The 8,822-nt window shown below is 32.4% G+C and overlaps 2 long non-coding RNA genes across 2 annotated transcripts; both read left to right on the top strand.

The window, feature by feature from the left end:
• Positions 1-752: 752 nt before the first annotated feature.
• On the top strand, positions 753-3,409 carry LOC104090686 (uncharacterized). Its single transcript, XR_011415635.1, has 2 exons — positions 753-1,944; positions 2,059-3,409. It is a non-coding gene; the product is annotated as an uncharacterized lncRNA (long non-coding RNA).
• Positions 3,410-4,388: 979 nt separating this feature from the next.
• LOC104090687 (uncharacterized) lies at positions 4,389-4,774 on the top strand. Its single transcript, XR_684987.2, has 2 exons — positions 4,389-4,503; positions 4,579-4,774. It is a non-coding gene; the product is annotated as an uncharacterized lncRNA (long non-coding RNA).
• The last annotated feature ends 4,048 nt before the right edge of the window (positions 4,775-8,822 follow it).

Genomic DNA, 8,822 nt, shown 5'->3' on the forward strand with positions numbered 1-8,822 from the left:
GAAAAAGGAGAGAAAGAAATGTATTTTTTTTTTTGTTCATCAAATGTCCAATTTTGTTCGAAATATATTGTAGTACGCTTGAATTTAAATCGAAATACATTGTTGTACGCTTGAATTTAAGGGAAATTTACAGCAATTATTTGAGCTCTGTCCACGCAAGTAATCTTTTAAACGATTAACTGATAATAAAAAAGATAAAGAATAATATGTACATCTCTGGTTCTTTGTACGAAAAAATAAATAATGAGAGGAATCGATATGTATGGTTTTAATCGAAAACGGCAACCAAAACACCAATAGAAATTTTATGTGACTATCCTAGTTATTATTTTAAGAAGTCAAATAAATATTTTATAAATTCTCTTGTTAGTAGTGATGCTCCATTTTAAAATTTTTACCTTTAATATTGCGTCAAATACTTATACAACAACATACTCTCAGTATGATCCCACAAGTACGGTCTGAAAATGGTAGATTGTACGCAAACCTTACCCCTATCTTGTGTGAGATAAAGAAGTTATTTTCAATAGACAATCAGCTAAAAAAAAGCATTATCAAAATATATTTGAAAAATATAAGAGTAAAGGAAGGCAATATGCTGAAATTACTGAAGAAAAGAAAAATATTAATAGCAAAAATAGTAAGATAACCAAAGAAAAGGAAACAATCGTAGTAATAGAATTGAAGAATATGACTATAAAAGATTAATAATAATAATAATAAATACGAATAAGGAGAAGAGAGAGCAAATGTGTTTTAAACTAGAACCACGTCCTCCCGCAGAAAAGAGAAAAATCGTTCGACTATGTACTAACCTTTTTGCCCAACCATCATCGTTCATGCTTTCCTATTTATGATCATGTCCTCTGACAGCGGAAGATGTAAGTCTAATCATTTCTCCCAAATTCTTCATAATATTGCGTAAAATATACTACCATTTTAATTATGTGAAAGGACTAATTTCTACATGGGGACAGTATTACTACTATTAAGAAGCGAGAACAGAGAGGAGCTTCTGGTCAATGTGAGTTTACCAAAACACCACAAAATTCAGTTTATTTCAATTTTACCCCTCAGACTCTCAGATGCTTCAGAGACAGAAAGGGCTTTGAAAAATTAGAAAAACTGCGCTATTCTCTTACCACCGCTTTCCTTTATCTTCGTCTGCGACTGCAGTGGCGACTCAGCTACACCAACTCAAGGTAACAATAGAATAAGACAATTTTGGCAAAATCAAAAACTATTGAACTTTTGGATTTATATTGAAAATTTGTCGCAAGCTTAAGGATTTTAGGATTTTAACCTATTGAATTAAAAGTATTCTCTTTTATTCGATTTCAATATTGCGACGAGCTTGAATTTGACAGATTTGTGGTATGCCTTTTGGAGTAATAAGTTTTTTCTCCATTTCCAATTTGAGGTAAACAATTAGTACTACTTTTTTTTTTTATTTCAGCTTAAATGACAGGTTTTTTGGAGCAGAATTTAGTATACATTGGAAAATTAGCGAAAAATCTTCAGTTACCTGAGTTCTAAAAAGGAGTTAGGGTTGTGGGTTAGGGATTTCTCATGGAAATTTTTTAGAACAAAATGGGATGTTGACTTTCTCCAGCTCTGTTATGAAAAACTTTTTTGAAAAAAAATACTTTTTTTTGGGGTGTAAACTTTTTCTTTTTGTAAACTGGGTTTATTAAGATTTTTAACTTCTGCAGGGTCTTTTGACGGCATAGTGGTGGATAACCTGAGATGGACTCCACTGATTTTCACATTAGAAAGCCCCTTGGAAGAAGAAAATCCGGTCATGTATAAAATACAATGATAAAGAGTATAATAGATGACTAAACTTATAATTAGTTTAGCTACTCAACTAATCATGCTTTGTTAATTCAAGATAGTATTCATCTATTGTTGTTTAATGGAGATGCCACACCATTCTTATTGCAGGTACATTTTAGAAAGAAAACTATTTATCCTTTTATTCTTTGAAGTTTAGATTTATTGGTGAGTTTGAACTTTGAAGTTTGTGTGGAGGTAGTTCAATATGTACTGTATTTACAGGAGACGGTACAGAAGTATAAGGCATATCAACCTTGGGGAGCTTGTAGCCTACAAAATTTATGCCATGGGTAAATTCTATACCTACATTTATAACTTCTCTATTGTAATTAATATTGACTCTTCTAAAACAAATTTACTCTTGCTTCAGTTTGTTAAAATATTACAGTTTTACATCAATTAGGAATGATTTGATTAGGTATTTTCATTGTGTAATTATACGCCTACTAAAATTGTACATACTGAATACTTTAAATCCCAACCAAGCTTGGCGGAAATAATCAAGATTTTCAGTGCAATTCTTCAGGGGGAGTTCACGATAGGAAGCGACACATTTAGCATTCAGAGTACTTACTCTTAAGGGTGAGTAAATTACATTAATTTTAGAGTTTGCAGAATTAAATAAATAGTGTGTAGCCTCTGTATATCTGACAAGTTTATTAGGTGTCTACTGAAGGCATTTGCTTGCTTTTCTTTTGTTAGTCGTTGCATATGTTGCTTTGATGTTTTAAAGGCTATAGTTCTAAGGTAGTGTTCTGTCATAGAATGATGTTGCATGAAGAAATGTGGTAATATCTTGAGTCCCTTATGTATGCCTTTTTTTGTTATGTTAAAGCTTGTGTATCTCTCATTTTATCAGTAATTTGATATTTTTAACAATTGCCATGACTGCTTTATATAATGCTTAAGCCAGCAGGTTGAGTATCATACTGTGAAATCAAAGCTTTCCTTATTTACTTCTTGGGGCCCGGGAGAACTGTGAATCAATTCTTAGCTCACTGGTCTAGCTCACTTTTCTTAATAAACAGGCAGCTTTATATTAATATTGGAGTACCAAAATATCACTACATACTGGAGATAGTAAAATACAACAGCTTGAGAAAATATTTATAAAGAAAAATAGTTTGAAAATAAGAAATTAGTTCGACAAATCTGCTGCAGAATTTATTCATCTATAAAGGCAGAGGGCTTCAGTGCATCACTGCGTCAAATTTGATCCTGGAAAAGTTGAAAAGTTGGAATCTTCGCTCGAGACTAGACACAGGCATGCTTATCGGTCAATTAACTTTGGAGAAGCCTCAAGAGAGGCAAGGACTTGCAGCATTGGAAAATAGTAATGAGGACTTGTGTTAGTCTACTTTGGAGCAGCAATTCGGTGATCCCCCAAAATGATCCTCCGAAACATTACCATGGCAACATACTCAGCTTGTCAAGAGAATGAAAAGAACTCTAGCAGTTACAAATTTGTAATTGAAAGTCTGAAAGTTGGCCATGATGATTGTTAAGGAGCTAATTTTGATAAACCTTGTATTGTATCTCTTATTTGAAGAAAATAACTCTCTTGGTTTGGTCAGTTGAAATGGACTGCATGATCTTATATGCATTAGGCTTGAGAATAATTGATGCAACAAGGATTTCTACTGGATGATCAATGTTAATGCCTTCAAGATCGCAAGAACAGAGCTAAATTATCCAATCTACTGTAATTATTTATGTTGGGCACCTAGTGGATAATATAAACTATAAAGCTTGTCCTCGTTTTTTTTTTTTGTTTTTTTTGTTTTCCTAATTTCATCATGGGGATATAAAAAGTTTTTTAAGGAGAGTGATTTTGAATGGAATACGTGACACTAAAGGGCCCATTTTTTGACACTCGTGTACTTTCAGTGGCAGCTCATCTACTCAATTATTCTTCTACCATACTTTTTTTTTTTTTTAAAAAAATTTGTAATTATTTTATTGTTTATCCTTCCCATTTCCAAGGCTGAAAAATTCATTGGTCATGCACTGACTACCCCATCACTCAAATCTGGGGGCCAATACGCTATCATTTTATCCTAACGTGAAATAATTGTTTTCTTTAATTACAAGATATTACCTATTTAAAAATATATTTAATCGTAAAAGCCTGATATCGTATAAATGTGTTTACAAAAATAGATCGAAGATAATTCGTTAATATTTTAAAAAGTTTAAATTGACAAATTCGTAGAATTCAACTGTTACGGAACTGATAAAACTACAGTAACATGGATAAAATTGCTATTAATAGTTTTTGCTGCCTTGAACATGTTAAACTAGTTTTTTTTAAAATAAAATAAATTTACGTAAATACTTTTGGACCAAAAACACAAACATGAATTTGCAAACAGTAATGAATTTGTAATCATGATTCATACCTTTTGTTTCCTCTAATTATTCGATAATGCTTTTGCTTTATTCTCCCACTTGCTTAACGGCACTATTTTAAATTAAGAAAATTATTTTTGTCCCATTGAAAATTCACGTGTATAAACTAAAATAGGCTCATCTCTCGACTTTCGAGGCTCAACTTGGCACTAAATGCTACGTCCACATAAATGAGTAGGGGAGGAGTTAGGCGGCCGGACTAGGGTTCAACCGAACCTTTTTTGTTCGAAAATTACATAAGATTAATTTTTTTTCCAGGTACATAGATTAAATATTGAATCTTTTTAATTTTTTTTACGTATTTACTTTTTTTATTTTTTGAATTTTTTTTAGTGAAGATTCCGCACCTGCCAGGATAAATGAAGCAAGCAAGGAATATGCACAGAGCAGTACAGAATGAATTATTGGTTTTGGTTTGTAGAGAATTAAGCCGTATTTCGATTTTCAGTTACTGCTGTATATCTTTTTCTTATTTTCTCTTTGGCAGTTTTTACGCCCTCCATTAGATTAAAAATCCACTTATTCATCATTTATTTCTTCAGCTCTAACATTAATCACGTGAAAAAACACAACATTTTTCATTAATTTTAATTGCTCATTTTGGATGTTCCGTCGATTGGACAAAATATATGCTTAGTTTTTTTAAAGTTTAAGAATCATATACCATATGCTTAAGATATTACATACAATAAGGATAAAAATAAACCTATCTTCAAACTTAACCATTTGAGTTCAAAACTTAACCTATCTTTACTCACACGGACAAAAAGATTAAAGAAACCAAAACCACAGGCGCCAAAGGCGACAGAGATGGTCAGACTGTGACACTGAGACTCTTGACTCCTACAGATCACTAACAAATTAACAATACCCCACACCTCTCTTTAAAATGGATAACAATTAAATTTGAACGCGATTTTAAGAATATGTTGATAGATTCAACACAAGTAATCAAGAATATTAGATAAGCGAATTAAAGATAAAATAAATAACCAAACCAATCGTGACATTGAGTCCGGGCTCGGATTTAAGCTTAGCAATAGTTCTGTCCTCGACCAGACCCTCGATACAAAGCCAAATATATATGAAGAACTATGATTAAAATAAGAACCTTTTTAACAACTTAGAAACAGACCAACAAGTTTGTATTGTTTTGATATACGTGTTACAATGTGTGTATTGAATAGAAAAACTTTCCCTTTATATATTAGGGGAGTTTTACCCATAGTACAATTCTAAAAAAGGTAAAAATATTCCTTGTACGTCAATTACTGATACATTGCCGACATCAGGCGAAATTTACGCCGTGATATCCTGTTGGGTGCGGATTCTCCATTAGCCGTGCGCAACCGTTTGTAATCATTTCCGAGATCTTGGAGCTCGTTTTGGGTTCGGTGGGTGTCGCCTTACAAGGCCCGGTGACGAGCACCCCGTTCTGGTCTCGATCCAAAGAGTTCTCAAATTCAGTTTCTATCTCATACATTCATGCTCCTTTTTCGTTTGACTTACCATGAACTTGGGGCGTGTGCCAACCCCGAGTTCACCCATATACAACATCACATAAATTTTATCATGGGATTTATAGCCCATTTGGATGGGCTTACTTTAAGTGACTTTTAAGTCAAAATAGCTTTTAAGCCATAAGTTAGAAATTCTAACTTTTGACTTTTGGCTTATTTTTGTCATTTTAGCTTTAAAACAAGTGCTTAAAAGTATATTTTTACTTTATCCAAACATTACAAAATGGCTGATAAACGATTTTGGCTTAAAAACACTTAAAATAAGCCAATCCAAACAGCCTCTTAGCCTCCAGATGAAAGAGAACTACATTTTCATAATTCAAACTCGAGAGGTCTCTAATTAAAAGTGAAGGAATCTTTATCATTTCATTCTCTTCTCATACCCTTTGATGATATTTTTAAAAACTTTTATTGAACGTGTATACACTCATGACGTAAATGAATTTTTAGAATACCAAAATCATTTAAAAGATACTCGAATTAACTAATGGTAACTACTGGTAACAAGTAGAATAAGTAACTTGAAAATAAAACAATCTACTATAACAGATTAAATTAAACTATTGATAAGGGAAGTTGATTTTCTCTGTTTAGTGTACAATAAGTTAAATAATTAACCACGTCAACCTCCATTTTAGTCATTGACCAAAGTTCAAACTAACCATGGTTAGTAAAATAGCTCTTTTCCTTATTCCCCTATTTGTCTCACTTCTTTTTTCTTCCTTACTCTTTGTTTCCACCTTATTATTTCGTCCCTTCTCTGCTAAACAGCTGGTCCAGCCAATTATAATTCGTACTATTTTGTAGTATTATATATTATAGTTTCTTTTCTAATAAAATTGTTTTCCATGTTGGCAGCAAGAGGGAAAAAAAAATTGAATGAATAGATAAGCCAAGAAAAAAGAAAAAGGAAAAATTTGCTAGGTAGCTTCTAATATTTCATATATTTATATACTGTAATTGACTCTTGTTTTCTATTTCAACTGAAGTCTCTTTCTCTCTCTATGGTTTTGTATGTATGAAAAGATAGAAAGTTCTGCTTTTGTGTGGATTGATTCATAGCACCACAAAGAGCTAAGCTACATATGATTTATTTCTTATGATTATTGGCTCTAGCTTCTCAGAAAAGTAAGTTATTCATTTCTTTACTTTTTATTTAATTTTTTGCTATTGGTATGTTGTGTCTTCATGTTATGGTTTATTGGGTATTGGGGGGGGGGGGGGTGTTGTTTTATAAGGGTATATAGATATATGCAAAGCACCAGACACCTTAAAGATTTGATTTTTATTTCTGGGTAGTTGTGAAATTTGGATTTTGCTATCATATATTATAAGGCTATATAGATATATGCAAAAGAGAGCACTAGATACCTTAAAAGTTTGAATATTTCTCCCTTGGTAGTTTTCAAGATTAGAAGTGGAGTATTGGCGTCACGGGTAAATTGATGCCCGTGACCACGAGGTTACTAGTTAGAGCCGGTAAAATAGCCTCTCGCAGAAAGGCATGTTAAGATTGCGTACAATAGACTTTTGTGATCCGGCTCTTTTTCGGACCCGTGCATAGCAAAAACCTAGTGAACCGAGCTTTGGTAGTTTTCAAGATTGGATTTTGATATCATATGTTTATATAGATATATTTATGCAAAAGAGAGCACCAGAAACATTAAAGATTGGATTTTTATTTTTTGGGTAATTTTAAGAATTGGATTTTGTTTATCATATAAGTTTTTTTAAAGACTGAAATAGCTTAGTGGGTTGTGAAAAGATTGATGGGAAAGAAGAAAATTTTGAAGAAGACAAAGGAGTTATCAGTAGCAATAGCAGAATCATCAGCAATGAGTGGAGACTCTCAACAACAACAACAACAGATTACTCCTAGAAAAAGAGGAAGACCAAGGAAAATTATTGTAAAAGATGAAGAAGAGGCTACTGGAGAAATAAAGAAACTCAAAATAAATGAAGGTGAAGAATTAGAAAATAAAGAAGCAGCAGAAGGAGAAAAGAAAGAAGCAGAAGAACAATCTGAAGAGGAAAAAAATTTACAGCCACAAAAGCAGCAACCTGTAGCAAAGAGCAGAGCTAGAAGAAAAAGCAAGCCAAGAAAAAGCTGCTAAAAATCACTTTCAAAAATCTCCTTTTTCTTTGTAGGTAATTTTTGAAACAAAGGGAAGTATCAACGCCGAACGTTCTCTGGAAACAACCTCTCTATCTTTACGAGGTAGGGAGGGGTAAGGTCTGCATGCATACTACCCTTAGATTTCATTTGTGGGAATACACCGGGTATGTTGTTGTCTTAAATGAAAGTATCAAAGATGAACAAGTTTATTCATCTATTGGTTTTGTTCCTTTCCTGTTAGTTTTTTGGTTTTAGTATGTCCATTTTAATTGTGAGAAACATTTTGTTAGGAAGGGCAATGGTTAGCTATTATACTCTGGATTGAATTGTGATATTGACTGTAATGACTTTTGTGTAAAGTGTGCTCAATTCAAGAAAGTTGGATAAACACTCTGTATCGACAAAATTTCATGCAGTTTGGCACTTTTGATTAGGATGTGCTCTTCTTTGAAAAAGAATGAGAAAAGAAAAGAAAAAAAGGCAAAATAAGTTGCATGATCAGGATTATCAAGAGTTTAATTTTTATATATATTTCGTGAATAAAAGAATTTTTACACTATACCATTTATAATAAGTGGAGTAACAAGCTGAAAGCGAGACAGGTAATTTGTTATAGATTTGCGCAACTTTTTTTTTACCATCAGCATATATATACTATATAGTAAATCATTTTGGTATATTATACATAGCTTGCACTCTAGTACTTATTTAGCTAATTCTTAATTAAAGAAGATGTTAAAAACTTTGTCCGTTACAATTTATGTGATGTATGTTTTTCGACAAAAAATAATTTTTTCTAAGCACCAAGTCAAACAGTACCACATAAAGTAAGACGGAGGGAGTAAGAACTTTCCTTTTATTGGTTGCAGCTTTTGCTAAAGAGCAATTTGTGGGGATTTTGTCAAAAAAATGTAATGCTTTGTTTTTTATATGATTTGTGG

This window comes from Nicotiana tomentosiformis, chromosome 4 (genome assembly GCF_000390325.3).
Source record: "Nicotiana tomentosiformis chromosome 4, ASM39032v3, whole genome shotgun sequence".
Classification (NCBI taxonomy): domain Eukaryota; kingdom Viridiplantae; phylum Streptophyta; class Magnoliopsida; order Solanales; family Solanaceae; genus Nicotiana; species Nicotiana tomentosiformis.